Source organism: Ursus americanus, chromosome 8, assembly GCF_024610735.1.
Source record: "Ursus americanus isolate L20-20 chromosome 8, mUrsAme1.1.p, whole genome shotgun sequence".
Lineage (NCBI taxonomy): Eukaryota > Metazoa > Chordata > Mammalia > Carnivora > Ursidae > Ursus > Ursus americanus.
The window spans coordinates 25,120,470-25,141,183 of NC_142134.1; the positions used below are offsets into that span (position 1 = coordinate 25,120,470).

General features: G+C 38.9%; 1 protein-coding gene across 7 annotated transcripts in view; it reads right to left on the minus strand.

The window, feature by feature from the left end:
* ART3 (ADP-ribosyltransferase 3 (inactive)) overlaps positions 1-20,714 on the minus strand; it is a 157,201-nt gene that overhangs the window by 78,037 nt on the left and 58,450 nt on the right. The gene's annotated exons all lie outside the window — the stretch shown is intronic.

Below are 20,714 nucleotides of genomic sequence, written 5' to 3' on the forward strand. Positions count from 1 at the left end.
GAAATTGTATGGTCCCGGGATTTTATTGGGAGGTTTTTGATTATGATTCAATCTTTTTACTAGAACTCTGTCTATTCAAATTTCTTATTTCTTCATGATTCAGTTTTGGAAGATTGTGAGGGGAGGGGCAGAAGGATAAAATCCAAGCAGGAGCCCTGTGCAGGGCTTGATCCCACGACCCTGAGATCATGACCTGAGCTGAAACCAAGAGTTGGATACTTGACTAACTAAGCCCTCCAGGCACCCCTCCAGTTTTCTTCTTTAATTGATTTCCAGTTTCATACCATTGTGGTCAGAAAAGATGCCTGATAGGATTTCAATCTTCTAAATTTATTAAGATTTATTTTGTGGCCTAACATCTGATGTATCCTAGAGAAAATTCCTTGTGCACTTGAGAAGAATGTGTATTCTGCTTCTTTGAGTTGGAATGTTCTGTATATATCTTTAAGTCCATTTGGTCTAATTTGCCATCTAAGGCCGATGTTTCCTTATTCATTTTCTGTCTGGCTGATCTATCCAATGATGTAAGTGGAGAGTGTTAAAGTCTCCTACTATTATCGTACTGCTGTCAATTTCTCCCTTTAGGTCTGTAAACATTTGCTTTATATATTTCAGTGCTCCTATGTTGGGTGCATATATATTTATGTTATCTCTTCTTACTGGATTGACCCCTTTATCATTATGTAATGCCCTTGTCTTTTAGTACAGTCTGTTTTAAAGTCTATTTTAATAACAATTACTTAATTTTTTTAAAAATCTGTTTTGTCTGATGTAAGTATAGCTATACCAGGTTTCTTTTCATTTCCATTTGCATGGGATATCTTTCTCTATCCCTTCACTTCATTCTGTGTCCTTACTTCAAAAGTGAATCTCTTATTGGCAGCATATACAGATGGGCCTCTATTTTTTTATCCATTCAGCCACTATTTATCTTTTGGAGAATTCAGTCCATTTGCATTTAATTATTGATAGGTATATAATTATTGCCATTTTGTTAATTGTTTTTCTGGGTTTTTTAAAAGATTAATTTATTTGAGAGAGAGAGAGAAAAAAAATGAGCAGGAGGGGCAGAGGGAGAGAATCTCAAGCAGACTCCGTGCTCAGCTCGGAGCCCGACATGGGGCTTAATCTCAGGACCATGAGATCATACTATATATATAACAGTTGGTTTTACAATAATAGGAACTTAATTTGAACACATTCCTAAACTTTGCATTTTTACTTATCCCTCATGTTTTATATTCCTAATGTCACATTTCACATCTTTTTATTTTATGCATCCCTTAACTATTATAGTTTTAGTTAATTTTATTATTGACCTTTAACTTTCTTACTTCCTTTAGAAGTTATTTATCCACTATCTTTGCTATATATTGACTTTTTCCAGTGATATTTTTATTTTTTTATGTTTTCTTGTTACTAATTAGTGTCATCCCTTTTCACTTTAAAGTCTCTTTAACATTTCTACAAGGCCAGTTAGTGGTGATGAACTCCTATCCAGAAAACTCTTTAGATCTCCTCTTTAATTCTAAATGATAACCTTGACAGTTAGAGAATTCTTGGTTGGAAGATTTTTCCTGGCAGCACTTTGCATATGTCATGCCACTCTTTTCTGGTCTGCAAAATTTCTGCTGAAAAATCCACTGACAGACTATGGAATTTCCCTTATACGTAACAAGTTTTTTTCTCTTGCTGCTTTTAAGACTCTCTAACTTCTACAAATTTTTATTATAAAGTGTCTTGGTATAGATCTTTTGGGGTTCATCATATTTGGAACTTTATGGGCTTCCTGAACTTGAGGATCTGTTCCAAGATTAGGCAAGTTTTCAGTCGTTATTTCTTGAAGTAAGATTTCTGGCACCTTCTCTCTCTCTTCTCCTTCTGGGACCCCTGTAATGCAAATGTTATTCCTCCAGATGTTGTTCCAAAAGCCCTTAAGGTAGCTTTATTTTTTAAAACTCTTATCTTGGGGCGCCTGGGTAGCGCAGTCGTTAAGCGTCTGCCTTCGGCTCAGGGCGTGATCCCGGTGTTCCGGGATCGAGTCCCACATCAGGCTCCTCCGCTGGGAGCCTGTTTCTTCCTCTCCCACCCCCCTGCTGTGTTCCCTCTCTCGCTGGCTGTCTCTCTGTCACATAAATAAATAAAATCTTAAAAAAATAAAAATAAAAATAAAAATAAAACTCTTATCTCAGGGCACCTGGGTAGCTCAGTAAGTTAAGCATCCGCCTTCAGTTCAGGTCATGACCCCACATCGGACTCCCTGCTCGATGGGGAGCCTGCTCCTCCCTCTCCCTCTGCCTGCTGCTCTGCTCCCCCTGCTTGCTCTCTCTCTCTGTCAAATAAATAAAAAAAAATTTTTTTTAAACCACCTCTTTTTTTCTCTTTGTTGCTCTGTCTGGGTGAGTTCCACTGCTTTGTCTTCCGGCTCACTGACATGTTCTGTTTCATTCAATCTGCTATTGGACCCCTCTAGTAAATTAATTTTTCAGTTAAGTTATAATATTTTTCAGCTCTTTAACTTCTGTTTAGTAGTTTCTTGCATTTTCTAACTCTGTTGAAGTTCTTATTGTGTTCACCTATTCTTCCCCGAAGTTCAGTAAGCATCTTTATGATCGTTACTTTGAGCTGTTTATTGGGCACATTTCTTATCTCGGTTTCATGAAGGTATTTTTCTGAAGTTCTGTCTTCTTCTTTCATTCAGATCACATTCCTCTGTCTCATTTTGCCTGCATCTTTGTTTTTACATATTAGGCAAATCAGCTACCTCTCCCAGCCCTGAAGGAGTAGTTCTGTGTAAGAGATATGTGATGGAACTCAGAAGTGCTATCCCTCTGGCCACCCATGCCAAGCACTCAAGGGGCATCCTGTGTGGGTGCGGTACGCACCTGCCTACTTTGGTGGGGCCACGACATGAGAGTAGGTGGAACTCTTGCTGGTCTGGCTGTGATGCAAGACTGCAGTGCAGGGGTGGACAGGGCCCTCAGCAGGGTGTGCCCTCCTATGCCAACAGGCTAGAGGAAGAGCTCCAAAATGCCAACTGCTGGTGCCAGCACCAACACATTAGAATAAGATTGCAAAAACAGCACCTACCAGTGTCTCCATCCCAGCAGAGTCCCAAAAAGTTTCTGCCTCTCAGACAGACACTTTAAGATTAGTAAGTGGATGTCCTTCACTTATAACCTAGGTGCTTTCCAAACTGGTATTTCTGCACTGGGTCCAATGGTCGGGGAGTCTATGTATAAGCCATTTAATCACAAGTTCTTCCTGGGGTGCCTAGGTGGCTCAGTTGGTTAAGTGTCTGACTTCAGTTCAGGTCATGATCTCAGGGTCCTAGGATCAGGTCCCACTTCAGGGTCCCTGCTCGGCACGGAGTCTTCTTGTCCTTCTCCCTCTGCCCCCTTCCCTGCTCCTGCTCGCTTTCTCTCAAATAAACAAAATCTTAAAAAAAAAAAAAAAAAAAAAGAGTCAAGTTCTTCTCCATTCCCTACAGTTCTGTGGTTTTCTGAACATAATCCCTGTTAGTATTCAAAGCCAGGCACAGCCTCCTGTGCAGGCTGGGGCGTCTGATATGCAGCAGAGACCCTTGCTTCTCAAGGAAAAGTTCCATATTTTTGAGATCCTTCCTGGTTATGGACTGCTGTGCCTGGGGTGGTATTTTGGTGTGTTTTGTTTTGTTTTGTTTGTGAGACCATGTCTGCCTCTCCTACTCGTTGCAATGCTGCCCTTTTATCCTTTGCTGTAGAGGTTCTGTTCATCTTGTTTTCAGGTCTTTCTTAGAGAAAATTATTCCATATGTAGTTGTAAATCTGTTGTGTCTGTGGTAGGAAGTGAGTTCAAGATCCTCCTACATGGGCACACACGCAAGAGCACACTAAAAGCCAGTATGACGCAATGACCTTCTGCATCCAGAAAGCCTCAGTTTAATCCCAACAGTCATTTTCTAGCTATGTGACACTGGACACCTCTTTTTCTTACTTCTCTGTATCCAGTTTCCTTTATCTATCAAATGGGGATAATAATAGTTCCCCTCACAAGGCTGTTGAGAAGAATCAAAGAGTTAAAATAGGGGCGCCTGGGTGGTTCAGTCGTTAAGCGTCTGCCTTTGGCTCAGGGCGTGATCCCAGGGTCCTGGGACCGAGCCCCATATCGGCCTCCCTGCTCTGCTGGGAGCCTGCTTCTTCCTCTCCCACTCCCCCTGCTTGTGTTCCCTCTCTCGCTGGCTGTCTCACTCTCTCTGTCAAATAAATAAATAAATAAAATCTTTAAAAATAAATAAATAAATAAAGAGTTAAAATAGATACAGAGTCTAGCACATAGTAGGCATGATGTAAGTATTAGATATTATTCTTAACTTTTTGAGTTAATTTTAGACTTTTAGAAAGTTGCAAAAATAGTACAGTATATCCTTATTTCCCTCACTCTACTTCTCCTACTGTTAACATCTTATATTACCATAGTACAATTATCAAGAACAGAAAATGAACACTGGTACAATATTAACTAAACTACAGACTTTACTTAATTTCCCCAATTTTCCCACCAGTGTCCTTTTTTTCTAGGATCCTATCCAAGATGACACTGTATTTAGTTATTTCTTCTTGTCTCCTCCAATCTGTGATAGTTCTTCATGGCAGACACAGATATAACAGTATTTTGTAGTTTTCTTGCCCAAAAATTCATAACCTCATTATAATTATGAGAAAACCCAAGAATAAGCCAAAATTGTGGAACTTTCTATAAAATAACTGATCAGTATTCCTCAAAAATGTCACTATTATTTTTAATTTTTTAAAAATTAAGAGTAAATTATCTTTTTAATGAATATCTATAAACCATGACAACATCTTGAAGTTTGGCTATTTTTTTCTTTAATTCTAATTTACAGGTAGTTCCCACTTATCAATGGAGCCTAATTCAAAAATTCACGTGAAGACCTATTATTTTCTATCAAGATGATTTTTTTCCCACAACAAAGTCTATATATTTTTTTTAAGATTTTATTTATTTGAGAGAGAGAAAGTACAAGCAGAGAGAGAGGCAGGCAGAGGAAGAGGGAGAAGCAGGCTCCCCCTGGAGCAGGGAACCTGATGCGGGGCTCGATCCCAGGACCTGGGATCATGACCTGAGCTGAAGGCAGATGCTTAACTGACTGAGCCCCAGGTTCCTCCAGAGTCTATATTTCAAGTGCCTTATGAGGTAACTCTATTTTAGCAGGCTAGCCTAGAAATCTAACTAACTTAACATGTATTATTTTTTTTAGGGAGAAATATACTACTGGTCTCAACTTAAGATGTCAGGAATACAACTCTTTTTCTTATTCGCTCTGTCCCCAACCTGATGGACAACAGGAACTCTGCCTCTCTCCTGGTCTATCAAAATACATTCAACACCTCATTACTCTGCTGCTGTTACACAATAATGGTTGTTCTTGGCAATTCCCAAGGCTGCTCCCCATTTACTCTAAAACTTCCTTTCTTTTCTCTTTCCCTAACTCTTGGATTCCTGGCAGTGTGAGACCAATTTCTGAGCCCTCAATTTTGGCAATATGTCCACAGTATCTCTCTAGTTTTCCAGACTCAACTCTGGACTCTGCACATTCTTCAGATTTGGGGAAGACTCCAGAGCTATAAGTAAAAGCCTTCCTCCACTAGTTTAATTCTTACAGAAATCCAACTACTAGCTGGGCTGATTCTTGGCATCCTTCCAAATATGTAAATTCAAACTTCAAAGTTACAAGAAGGGAAGGGGCCTGGGATGAGGAGACAGGTAGAAACTAGGGCTACTGGAACTCTAAGAAAGGATTTAGAATACAGGCTAGAGAAAAGGAGAAAGGCAGTGGGATGAACGGATGACAATATGGAGCAGCACTGTGACAGTTAACACTGATGTCCTAAAACAGTTTCTTTACCTCCTTCTCTATCCTTCCCTGTTTCCCCTAGAAAGATCTAAGCCTTCATCCAATATAAATTTCCAAGGACAGGGGTTGCCCTGCTTGCTGCCTATTGCACTGACACAACTACTGCCTAAGACCAGTAGCTAGCTGTCCATCTCTGCTAATTGTATAAAGAACACAAGCTTCTTTCCTTTTTCTCTATACCTGGCGTAAGCATCAGTTGTTCTGAAGCTTTCTAAGCGTCACTACTGCTAGTCATGATGGGGAAATAGAGGATAAATATTACTAACAAAGGGCAAATTTTAAGAAGTCTCACAATATAAATTAAATGGGGTTCTAGACCTTCTCAAGGTTCCCTAACTGCTCTTTCACCAGGACCGTAAGAATCTATTTATCCAAAATTATTCCATACTCAGTCTTCTACTCCAATCTTCTTTTGAGTTTTCTATTTTCCAGGACGCTTATAACTGGGAGTCACAAAGTCAAACCTCTGAGGTTGTAGTTCGCTCTCATTTCATCACAGAAGGGAACTCCGGTATGCTTTACTGCTGCTATCCCAATTCTGCTACTAAAATGTTACTAAATGTGTTAAATGTTTTGAAGAGTTACATAATCATTTGAAGCCTCATTTTAAACAGTGGATGGTGGTGCTCTTCCTTACAGAATTATTGTGAGGACTAGTGAGACGGTATGTACGACAGCACACGCCAGGCATCCAACAAATGGTGGCAGCTGTGGTCTCTATCACTCATCCTATTACCACTATATATTCGGCCCACAACTGGTACAAGATGCAAGGTGAGCAGCAGGAACTAGAGCTGAGGAGTGAGCCATGTTTCCCTGACTACACCTCCTAGTACTCACTTACCCCCACATTAAAAGGAAGAATAGGGAAGTAAAGATAGAAAGTAAGCTAGGTTGTATATGTGTCTAAGGTGGAACCAGGAAGTTAGGAAAATCTCAGAAATAAGAAAATGAGAATAGAGTTTGTTCACTTTTTATTAAAAGGGAAAATAGCATTCAGCATAATGTACAAATAAAAACAATACAGAGCCAATCTAAATATTTAAAAGTTATTTTTGTTTTGAATCCAAAAGAAAGTCATTTATTCTAAGTATCAGGATAATACTGTAACAAAAAATATCCTTTCAGTCCTTTTGTTTTTATAGTTTGACTACATCTCCTATTTAAAACATTACATTGATCAACCTTTAGTTGCAACTGGGAAGTCGCATGTATGGAAATGCTCATTTTAAACGGCTATTTTCTTATCCTACTAAAAAATATATACAAACAAATCCAATGCAGCTTCATACCTTACACACATAGCTCCTCTAACATTCACATGCAGGACTCATCTCTCCAGGCACGATCCATTTGTGCATTATTCTTTTTCCAACTAGCCCTGAAATAATATCAGCCAAATCTGTTTTCCTCTCTCTTCCAACTTCTCTGAAAAGCATGGAAGTAAACTAATGATAAGTGAAGCTACTGCATAATTTTCCCTTATTGAATGAAATTTCCTTCAATTAGTTGTTTGTAAAGTTGCTCCTTGCTAATCTCTCACATGCTCCTAACCCCTAACAATAGACATGCTGTTTCCCAACTTGGAAAATTAACATGAACATCCACATTGACCTGGCAGTTGTGGATTACAGTCATTTTCCAGGCGGCCAGTTTAAGGCCATCCACAAAGTTGCCTTTGTTGTGAGAAAAACGATTTCTCTGAGGTTTTATGGTCATACTGAAGCTGCTTTGTACAACCCACTGCTCCTGGCTCAATACATGCTAATGGCAGCATTCTGTGAGGAGTATAGAAGACATGGAAAAGAGGGTTAATCTATTTACTGATGTAACAATTTGATTGTTTCTTATGCTGTGTTCTAAATTTTACCGTACAAGGTTTTAAAATTTTACTTAAACTTTAAAAGAAAGTAATTCATTTCAAATCCATGTTCTTTTTTTTCCCTCTGAATTATTGTGAAAATAAATCAAGTAGCTTCTCTTTAACACTTCTTAATTATAACCTAATAAAATCAACTTGGCAGTACACCTTGCAAAAAGTAACAGGTCAAGGCAAGTAAATTTAGTCCTAGATAAAACAAACAATACTTATATGTTACACTTTGCCTGTTTAAAAAGCAAATAATGGGGGTGCCTGGGTGGTCAGCGAGTTAAGCATCTGCCTTCGGTTCAGGTCATGATCCCAGTGTTCTAGGATGGAGCCCCTCATCAGGCTCCCTGTTCAGTGGGGAGTCTCCTCCTCCCTCTGCCTCTCCCCGCCTCCCCCGGCTTGTGCTCTCTCTCTCTCAAATGAATAAATATAATCTTTTTTTTTAAAAAGCAAATAATGATTGTTATTTGATACCTCTCATTCCAAAAGTGTAAATATTGAGTTTTCCTTTCAGACAAAGAATGGCAGATCAAAATCTTAATTGAGTAATTTCCAAGAAAATGAAAAAGCTGTAGTTCAATAAATCACCTGTAGCTTAGCTAGTCCAGGAAATCCTCTCCTTTGCAATAAATTTAATTAAGACAATGGAAAACCATCATTCAACTCCAGGAACAAGACACAGATAGCCAGCATGAATAGACATAGTTAAAAAGCAAAGTAAATTCAACTGTCAGTAACTATTTTTCAAATCTTCAATCACTGAAAACTAAAAGCTTATTTCTTCTCTTTGTGCTCCTCTTTCAGATATAGCTCCTTTAACATTAGAAATTTGGTAAAGTTCAGGGGCTTCTGGGTGGCTCAACTGGTTAAGCATCTGCCTTGTCTTGGGTTGTGATCTGGGGTCCTGGGATTGAACCCCGTATCTGGCTCCTGCTCAGCAGGGAGTCTGCTTCTCCCTCTGCCCCTCCCTGCTCATGCTTTCTCTTTCATTCTCTCTCTCCTCTCTCAAATAAATAAATAAATAATTTAAAAAAGTTTTCCAGACAGACAACAGTTACAGGAATTCATGACCAGTAAACCACCCTATAAGAAATGTTAAAGGGGAATTTTTGAGTAGAAAGGAAAGACCATAAGAGAAAAGTATGAAGCACAAAGTAGTAAAAAATGCATGTATCTGTTAAAATCATTAAAAGGACTCACAGAATAAAAGGGTGTAAACAAAGTATGAGACCACATACCTAAAATGTGGGTGAGAGGGGAATAAAGTATAGACTTAAACTTAAGTGACCGTCAACTTACTACAGACCGCTACATGCGGAAGACGCAGAAGCTGTTATAAACAAACCACACATCAAAATCAGTAATAGTGGGCACCTGGCTGGCTCAGTCCGTTAAGCACCTGCCTTTGCTCAGGTCATGATCCCAGGGTCTTGGGATCAAGCCCCACATCATGCTCCTTGCTCAGTGGGGAGCTGCTTCTCCCCCTGCCTGCTGCTCCCCCTGCTTGCACTCTCCTTATCTCTCCCTCTCTCTCTCTGACAAATAAAATCTTTAAGAAAAGAGTAATAGTAATACAAAAAATAAAGAAAACAGAATCCAAGTATATCACTAAAAAAAGCCAACTAACTGTGAAAGAAGAGAGCAAGAAAGAAAAAGAACTACAAAACAACTATAAAATAAGTAACAAAATGGCAATAAATACATACCCTATCAACAATTATTTTGAATGTAAATGGACTAAATACTCTAATCAAAAGACACGGGGTGGGGGGTACCTGGGTGGCTCAGTCAGTTAAGTGTCTGACTCTTGGTTTCAGCTCAGGTTGTGATTCACAGTTGTGAGATCAAGCTCCACATTGGCTCCATGCTCAGCATGGAGTCTGCTTGAGATTCCCTCTCTCTCTACCCCTCTCTCCACTCCACGTGCACACTTGTTATCTCTCTCTGTGTGAAATAAATAAACCTTTTAAAAATTTTTTGTTTTAAAAAGACACAGGGTGAAAGAATGGATTAAAAAAAAAAAAGACCCATCAGCAAGAGCAGGGGAAGATGGCAGCAGAGTAGGCAGACCCTAGGCTCACCTTGCCCCACAAATACAACTAAATAACCATCAAATAATCCTCAATACCCCAGAAATCCACCTGAAGACTCGTAGAACAACTCCACAACTAAAGGTAGAGAAGAGGCCACATTAAAGAAGGTAGGAAGTGCAGAGACGCTTTTGAGAGAGAAATGGATCATAGTTGCCATGGTGGGGAGGGAGTTCCAGTTGTTGAGAAAGGCAAGAGACAGACTGGCACACAAGGGAGCCCACATGGAGAAGATGAATCCCCAAAGCAACTGGCTTGGAAAGTGAGAGGGACCAATTTCATGAGTTCTTGCAATCATCAGGGTTTAAAGTCTGGAATTTTAAAGGTCAGCAGGCTTGGCTCAGGGAAGGCCCAGAGACCATTGGGACTGCTCTTGTAGAGAAGGCAGGGCAAACAGTCTGGGGACATAGAGTAGAAACAGTGATCTGAAGCAGGTCTGGGGCACACAGTGGGGAGGTTATTCAGTAATCTCAGCGAGTACTCCAGAGAGGCAGTGCTCATGGAGGGACCCCTCTGGGAACAAAGGAACTGGCAGGTGCTATTTCCTTCCCCCACCCTTCAACATAGCCACAGGACCACCTGCAGAACCAACACAGCACCAATACTCGCTACCTAACCTGCTTATACTAAGCCCTAGCCTCCTGCACTCTGGTGGAACTGCCTTTCAAAGCCACATTTGCCTGAGTCACAGTATGCCCCCCGCCCCCCCACAGAAGACTTGCCCTGCCAACACCATGTCTCCCAATTCAGGAATTTTGTGAGGCTTTGGTTCTGATGGTGGTGGCAACAGGCCTCATTTCACAAGCAAAGAAGAGCACACTTAGTTAAAACTCGCCACATTCAGGCCAGGGACCAAACATCACCTGCAACAGGCAAAGAGAGCCTTTGCAGATGACGGGCTTGAAGGATAAAGCAGCTGGTTTACAAAAGCATTCAGCACATACTGGAGACACTCCCTGACATGCCAGGCCTTGGGAAACAGGGGACATGATACTGCAGGACATATAGGACCACTTCTTCATAAGACCATTACCCTCAAAAACAGGAGAGGTAACTGACTATCCTTAGACAAAATGAGAAGACAAGGAATATGTCCTGAATGAAAGAACAGGACAAGGCCATGGCTAGAGATCTAAGCTAAACAGATATAAGTAACATGCCTGATAGAGAATTTAAAGTAAATGATCATAGGGGCACCTGGGTGGCTTAGTCGGTTAAGTGTCCTACTCTTGATTTCAGCTCAGGTCATGATCTCAGGGTTGTGAGATCAAGCCTCACATCGGGCTCTGCACTGGGCGTGGAGCCTGCTTTGGATTCTCTTTCTCTGTCTCTCCTGCCCCTGCCACCACCCCTCCAAATAAGTAAGTAAGTAAGTAAAGTAATGATCATAAAGATACTCACTGGACTTGACAAGAGTAAAAGGTATCAGTAAGACCCTTAACACAGAGGTAAGGAATAACCTAGCAGAGACAAAGGGTTCACTAAATGAAGTAAGAAACATGTTTGATGTAATGACCAACAGCAGAGGAATGAATTAATGACCTGGAAAACAGAGTAATGGAAAGTAATCAAGCTGAACAAACAAGAAGAATTATGCAAAACAGGAAAAGTCTTAGGGAACTCAGTGATTCCATCAAACATAATAACATTTGTATTATAGGGATCCCAGAAGAAGAGAAAAAGGAGCAGAAACATTTGTCTTAAGAAAATACAGCTTCCCTAATCTGGGGGAGGGACACAAATATCCAGATCCAGGAGGCACAGTGAACCCCCAACAAAATCAACAAGAGCAGATCCACATCAACATAAACTAATTAAAATAACAAAATGTAGTAGAAACAAATTGTTTTTAAAGCAGCAAGACCAAAGAAGACAGTTACATACAAGGGAAACCGTAAGTCTACCAGTGATTTTTCAGCAGAACCTTGGAAAGCCAGAAAAGAGTAGCATGATATATTCAAAGTGCCGAATGGGAAAAATCTGCAGCCAAGAATACGCTATCCAGCAAGGCATTCAGAATAGATGGAGAGATAAAGAGTTTCCCAGACAAACAAAAATGAAAGGAGTTCATGACCACTAAACCAAACCCGAAAGAAATATTAAAGGGGACTATGAATGGAAAGACCAAAAGTGACAATATGATAACAGGAAACACAAAAGCAGCAGAAATGAATATTTCTGTAAAAAAATCAGTCAAGGAACTAATGAAATAAAAGGATGTAAAATATGACACCATATACCTAAAATGTGGGGAGAAAAGAAGTAAAAAATGGATTCGAACTTTAAAGACAATCTTACAATATAGATGGCTATATGCAGAAGAGGTTATATACAAACCTAATGATAACCACAAATCAAAAACCAGTACTAGATATGCAAAGAATAAAGAAAAAGAAATCCAAATATACCGTTAAAGAAAACCAGCAAACCATGAAAGAGAACGAGAAGCAAGGACTGATAGAGTAGGCAGTCAGTTAGACATAAGCTGGAGGCAGAGGCAGTGATAAATAGGTGACACATTAGAAGCCTCAGGGAACAACATCCTGGCCTTACTGGTTTCTATCACCCTGAGGCTGACAAGAGCCACAAGTGCAGAACATGTACTCTCCTCTTCAACCTTTGCCCCAGGTAACTTATAACTTCATTATATTATATTTACATTGTGGTTTTGACCCTCTCACCCCCACCCATGGGGAAAGATGGCCATGACAGTTCCAACAAGAACCTTGTAGGGCCTAAAACTCCCCCTCCCAACCAGTAGGAGGAGTCTCTTAGAGTACTAGAAACAACTTCAGTTGGGACTGCCCTGGCTATGATCCATAACCTCTGCAAACATAAAAAGAAAAGACATCCATAACCTCGGTGCAGTTGCTACCTCTAGGCCTGCCCACTCTCCCACCTTGACTGTGTACTGTACTTAACAGACCACTTTGTTCTTGCTACTTTCCTTCTGGTTGTCTTTATTGGAGTGCATATCCTCATGTAAACCTTTCATGGGAAATTCAAGAAACAAAACCTCCATTCACACAACACAGACTCTCCCACTGGTAACAACTTCAGAAAGAAATTCAGAAACAACCACAAAACAAGTAACAAAATGACAATAAATACATATCTATTCATAATTAAACTTTGAATGTAAATAGACTAAGCACTTCAATCAAAAGACATACAATGACAGAATGGATAAAAAAAATAAGACCCATCTATATGCAACCTACAAGGAGACTCATTTTAGACCTACAGACACTAGATTGAAAATGAGAGAATAGAAAAACATCTATCATGCAAATGGATGCTGAAAGAAAGCTGGAGTAGCAATACTTATAACAGAGAAAATAGATTTATTTTTATTTTTATTTAAAGATTTTATTTATTTATTCGACAGAGATAGAGACAGCCAGTGAGAGAGGGAACACAAGCAGGGGGAGTGGGAGAGGAAGAAGCGGGCTCATAGCAGAGGAGCCTGATGTGGGGCTCGATCCCAGAACGCCAGGATCATGCCCCGAGCCGAAGGCAGACGCTTAACCGCTGTGCCACCCAGGCGCCCCAAGAAAATAGATTTTAAAACAAAGACTGGGGGCACCTGGGTGGCTGAGTTGGTTAACCAGCTCAGTTCATGATCCCAGAGTCCCAGGATCGGGCCCTGCATCAGGCTCTCTGCTCAATAGGGAGTTTGCTTCTTCTCCCTCTGCTCCTCCCCTCGCTTGTGCTCTCTCTAACTCACTCTCCCTCTCAAATAAATAAAATCTTTAAAAAAAAAAAAAAACAAAGACTGAATGAAAAGACAAAGGATATTATAAATTCATAAAGGAGACAACAAAACCAGGAGATACAACAATTGTAAATATTTATGCACCCAACATAGGAACACCCAAATACATAAAATAGTTAATAACAAACATAAAATAACGACAGTAATATAATAATAGTAGGGGAATTTAGCAACCCACTTACATCAATGGACCAATCACCCAATCAGAAAATCAACAAGAAAACAATGGCTTTGAATGACACATTGGACCATGTAGATTTAATAGATATATATAGAACATTCTATCCTAAAACATCAGAATACACATACTTTTTAGGTGCACATTAAGCATTCTCCAGAATATTAGGCCACAAACAAGTCTAAACAAATTCAAAAAGATCAAGTCATACCATGCATCTTTTCTGACTACAATGCTACGAAACCAGAAATGAACCACAAGAAAACATTTGGAAAGACCACAAATACATGGAGGTTAAATAACATGTTACTAAATAATGAACAGGTTAACCAGGAAATCAAAAAAGAAATCCAAGGATAGAAATAAATAAAAATTAAAACACAACAGTCCAAAAACTTTGGGATGCACCAAAACTGTTCTAAGAGGAAAGTTTATAGCAATACAGGCCTACCTCAAGGAACAAGAAAAATCTCAATAAATAACCATACACCTAAAAGTGCTAGAAAAAGAACAAAAACCCAAAACCAGTAGAAGGAAGGAAATAATAATAATTAGAGCAGAAATAAATGAAAAAAAGAGAAAACCAAGCAAACAAAAATCAAGAGAACAGATCAACAAAATTGCTAAATATTTTGCCAGACTCAGCCAAAAAGAGAGAGGACTCAAATAAAATCACAAGTGAAAAATAAAAAATAACAACTGACACTACAGAAATACAAAAGCTTGTAAGAGAATATTATGAAAAATTCTACACCAACAACCTCCCACTGAATCAGGAAGAAATAGAAATTTTGGACGGATTACCAGCAATGAGATTGAATCAGTAATCAAAGAACTCCCAACAAACAAAAGTCCAGGACCAGATGGCTTGATAGGTGAATTCTACCAAACATTTGAAGAGTTAATACTCATTTTTCTCAAACTATTCCACAAAATACAAAAAGAAGGAAAACTTCCAAGTTCATTCTATGAGGCCAATATTAACCCTGATACCAAAACCAGATAAAGACAGTACAGAAAAGAGAACGGCAAGTCATTATCTCTAATGAACACAGAAGCAAAAATCCTCAACAAAATACCACCAAACCCTAATCAAACAATATATTAAAAACTACCACAGATGCAGAAAAAGCATTTGACAAAATACAACATCGATTTGTGATAAAAATCCTCAACAAAGTAGGTCTCGAGGGAACATACCTCAACATAATAAAGGCCTTATATGAAAAACCCACAGCCAACATCATATTCAAAAACTGAGAACTTTTCCCCTACAGTCAGGAACAAGGGAAGGATACCCATTCTCACCAATTTTATTCAACACAGTACAGGAAGTCCTAGCCACAGCAATCACAACTAAAGAACTAACACAAGAAATAAAAAGCATCCAAACTGATAAGGAAGAAGTAAAACTATTTGCAGATGACATGATACTATAGATAGAAATTTTTTTAAGACTGCATCAAAAAAACACTAGAACTGATAAATGAATTCAGTAAGTCACAGGATACAAAATCAAGGTACAGAAAACTGTTGCATTTCTGTACGCTAATAATGAAGGAACAAAGAAATTAAGGAAACAATCCCATTTATAATTACATTAAAAATAAGAAAATACCTAGAAATTAAACTCAGCCAGGGATGTGAAAGACCTGTACTATGGAAAAGCATAAAACACTGAAAGAAACTAAAGGCAATAGAAATAAATGGAAATACATCCCATGTTCATGAACTGGATGAACAAATATTGTTAAAATGTCCATACTACTCAAAGCAATATACAGATATAATGCAATCCCTATCAATACACCAACAGCATTTTTCACAAAATTAGAACAATCCTAAAATTTGTATAGCACCACAAAGACCCCGAATAGCAAAAGCAATCCTGAAAACAAAAATCAAAGCTGGAGTATCACAATTCCAGATTTCAAGTTATATTACAAAGCAGTAGTAATCAAAACAGTATGGTAATGGCACAAAATAAGCACATGGGTGAGCCTGGGTGGCTAAGCTGGTGAAGCATCTGACCCTTGATTTTGGCTCAGGTCATGATCTCAGGGTTGTGAGATGGAGCCCATGTCGGGCTCCGCACTGGGCGTGGAGCTGCCTAAGACTCTTCCTCTCCCTCTTCCTCTCCCCCTCCCCACCTCTCTTAAAAAATAATAGGCACATATATCAATGGAACAGAATAGAGAACCCAGAAATAAACCCACAATTATATGGTCAATCAATCTTCAACAAAGGAGGAAAGAATAGGCAATGGGAAAAAAACAGCCTCTTCAACAAATTGCATTGGCAAAACAAAAATGTAGAATAGCTACATGCAAAAGAATGGAATTGGCCCACTTTCTTACACCACACACAAAAATAAACTCAAAATGGATTAAAGACCTGAATGTGATACAAGAAACCATAAAAATCCTAGAAGAGAGCACAGTCAGTAATCTCTCTGACATCAGCTGTGGTAACATTTTTCTAGCTATATCTCCTGAGTCAAGGGATACAAAAGCAAACATAAACCACTGGGACTACACCAAAATAAAAAGCTTCTGCACAAAAAAGGAAACAACAAGACTAAAATACAACCTACAGAATGGGAGAAGATATTTACAAATAACATATCTGATAGTATTCAAAATACATAAAGAACTTTCACAACTCAACACCAATAAAACAATCCAATGAAAAAACGGGCAGAAGACATGAACAGACATTTCTCCAAAGAATATATACAGACGGCCAACAACCACATGAAAAGATGTTCAACATCATTCATCATCAGGGAAATGCAAAACAAAACCACAATGAGATATCACCTCACAACTCTCAGAATGGCTAAAATAAAAAACACAAGAAACAACAAGTGTTGGCGAGGACAGAGAGGAAAAGGAACCCTTGGGTACTGCTGGTAGAAAGCAAACCAGGGGCGCCTCGGTGGCTCAGTCAGTTAAGCATCTGCCTTTGGCTCAGGTCATGATCCCAGGGTCCTGGGATCAAGCCCTGCATCGGGCTCCCTGCTCAGCTGGGAGCCTTCTTCTCCCTCTCCCTCTGGCACTCCCTCTGCCTGTGATCTCTCTTCTCTCTGTGTCAAATAAATAAAATGGAATCTTAAAAAAAAAAAAAAAAGAAAGAAAGAAAGCAATCTGGTCCAGCATCTGTGTAAAAAAGTATGGAGGTTCCTCAAAAAATTAAAAATAGAACTACCATATGATCTAGTAATCACACTACTGGCTATTTACACAAAAAATATGAAAACATTAATTCAAAAGGATATGTGCACCCCAATGTCTATTGCAGCATTATTTACAATAGCCAAATTATTAACATAGCTGAAGTGTTCATCCAGACATGAATGGATAAAGAAGATGTGGTATACATATACAATGGAGTATTATTAAGCCATAAAAAAGAATGAAATCCTGGGCGCCTGGGTGGCACAGTCAGTTATGCGTCTGCTTTCAGCTCAGGTCATAATCCCAGAGTCCTGGGATTGAGTCCTGCGTCAGGCTCCCTGCTCAGCAGGAAGTCTGCTTCTCCGTCTGCCCCTCCCCATTTGTGCATGCTCTTTCTCTCGGAATAAATAAATAAATAAAATCTTAAAAAAAAAAAAAAGAATGAAATCTTGCTGTTTGCAACAACATGGATGGTTATATAATGCTAAGCCAAAGAAGTCAGAGAAAGACAAATACCATACGATTTCACTCATACATGGAATTTAAGATACAAATGAAGGAATAAAAAGAGACAATGCAAAAAAACAGACTCTTAACTATAAAGAACAGATGGTTACCAGAGAGGAGGTGGGTGAGTGGGTGGATGGGTGAAACAGGTAAAGGGGATTAAGAGTACACTTATCTTGATGAGCACTGAGTAATATATGGAATTACTGAATCATTATATTGAATGCCTAAAACTAATATAACACTATACATTAACTATACTGGAATGAAAATAAGATTTTTGGAATCAGATATTGTACAACCTTACTAAAAACAACTGAACTGGGGCACCTGAGTAGCTCAGTCAGTTAAGCACCCAACTCTTGATTTCAGCTCAGAGCAGTGAGATCAAGCCCCACATCAGGCTCTGCACTAGGCATGGAGCCTGCTTAAGATTCTCCCTTTCCCTCTGCCTGCCACCACCACCCCACAGCTCATGTGTGCATTCTCTCAAAAAAAAAAACCCAAAAAACAAAAAAACAAAAAATTCCCACACTTAACTGTATACTTTAAAAGGGTAAATTTTTTGGTATCTAAATTATATCTCAATAAAAAAATAAAATTGTGGAAAACTAAGGTTTTTAAAAGTTTTGGTTGTTAAAAGAATTTAAATGTGGGGGCGCCTGGGTGGCTTAGTCATTAAGCGTCTGCCTTCGGCTCAGGGCGTGATCCTGGCGTTATGGGATCGAGCCCCACATCGGGCTCCTCTGCTAGGAGCCTGCTTCTTCCTCTCCCACTCCCCCTGCTCGGGTTCCCTCTCTCGCTGGCTGTCTCTCTCTGTCAAATAAATAAATAAATAATCTTAAAAAAAAAAAGAATTTAAATGTGGAATATGTGCAAATAAATATAAGATTTCAGGATAAAATGTAAAAGATAATTCTCAAAAGAGAAGTTAAATAATATAAAATAATCATTTGAGAACAGTAGACTATCTACATATCCCAGATTATGCAACAGAAGTGGAAATAGGAGGAAATGTGTGATAGTGATTTTTCTCATCTTAAAAAAGAAAGAACCAGAAGATACTATTCATGGTTGATGTAAATAATGCGAAAATGTGAGGTAAAAAAAAAACAGGCAAACTATGGATTACTAGCAAAACATAAAACAATATATTCCTTTCAAGTCACGTAAGAAAAACGTTCGGGGCGGGGGGGGGGGGGGCGCCTGGGTAGCGCAGTCGTTAAAGCGTCTGCCTCCGGCTCATGGTGTGATCCTGGCGTTCTGGGATCGAGCCCCACATCGGGCTCCTCCGCTGGGAGCCTGCTTCTTCCTCTCCCGCTCCCCCTGCTGTGTTCCCTTTCTCGCTGGCTGTCTCTCTGTCAAATAAATAAATAAAATCTTTAAAAAAAAACGAAAAACGTCCAGGGGGGCGCCTGGGTGGCTCAGTCGTTAAGCGTCTGCCTTCGGCTCAGGGCATGATCCCAGCGTTCTGGGATTGAGCCCCGCATCAGGCTCCTCCGCTATGAGCCTGCTTCTTCCTCTCCCACTCCCCCTGCTTGTGTTCCCTCTCTCGCTGGCTGTCTCTCTCTCTGCCAAATAAATAAATAAAATCTTTAAAAAAAAAAAAAAAAGAAAGAAAAACGTTCAGGAAAAGAGATTTAAAGTGAGAAAGAAATCTAGGTATATCAACGGCTAGAGTTCCTGTGGAAAAATGTATGTAGGTTCCTCCAAAAGTTAAAAATAGAACTAACTCATACTACCGGGTATTTAAACAAAGAATATGAAAATGCTAATTCAAAAGAATATATGCACCCTTATGTTTATTGCAGCATTATTCACAATAGCCAAATTATGGAAACAGCTCAAGTGTCCATTCATAGATGAATGTATAAAGAAGATGAGGTGTGTATATAAATCTCTATATATACATAGAAATATACACATGCATACATACAATGAAATAGTACTCAGCCATAAAAAAGAAATCTTGCCATTTCCAACATGGATGGATCTAGAGTATAATACTAAGCAAAATAAGTCACTCAGAGAAGATAAATACCATATGATCTCACTCATATGTGCAATTTAAGAATCAAACAAAAAAATGAACAAAGGTAAAAAGAGAAACCAGAAAACTGACATTTAACTATAGGGAACAAACTGATGGTTACCAGAAAGGAGGTGAGTGGGGGGATGGGTGAAATAGGTGAAGAAAGATCAAGGTCATGATGAGCACTGAATAATGTACATAATTTTTAAATCACTAAATCGTACACCTGAAACTAATAGAACACTGTATGTTAACTATACTGGAATAAAAAAAAAAAAGAAGAAATAAAGAAAACAGAAAACAGCAATAAAGCATTTTTTAAAGTTTACAGATTACCAATTACTCAGTAAATAAATTCACCCATTAAATGTCCTTTAGATACGACATTTTAAAGTGTTTGCATATGACCCATTTAAAACAAATAGTGCTAGGGGCGCCTGGGTAGCGCAGTCGTTAAAGCGTCTGCCTTCGGCTCAGGGCGTGATCCCGGCGTACTGGGATCGAGTCCCACATCGGGCTCCTCCGCTGTGAGCCTGCTTCTTCCTCTCCCACTCCCCCTGCTGTGTTCCCTCTCTCTCTGGCTGTCTCTCTGTCACATAAATAAATAAAATCTTTAAAAAATAAAAATAAAAAATAAAATAAAATAAAATAAAACAAATAGTGCTAGAAAGCTTGAGTGGAAAAGGTAAAGGTAAATAAAAAGAAAATAAGGGTTAAATCAAAGTAGAACCCAAGATGTAAAAACATCACATGAGAGAAGAGAATCATTTTTTAAAAATCCACAAGTCATACAACTTTATACACTAAGTAACACTTGTAAAATATATATAAAGTAAAAACTGTTTTGCATGTTAAACACGCAAAAACAAATGGATATAAATTCAGAAGTACAGGGAGACTTGTTTAGCTGTGCAATTATAGTCAGCATAAATATAAATAAGGTTAAATAAGTCATTCAATGTCAAATAACGTAGGCCTTACATATTAAGAGTTTGGGCTTAAAAGCAAAAGGTGATAAAACCTGTTTAAGAATGTTCTTTTTTAGAGTGATATGAAGAATGGAGGGTGAACAGACTGAGGGTAGGAAGACAATCTTCCTGAATGAAAGAATGAATGGCAATCAGAATTCATTGTCCATGGTCAATCCCATAATGCAATACATTTCTAGG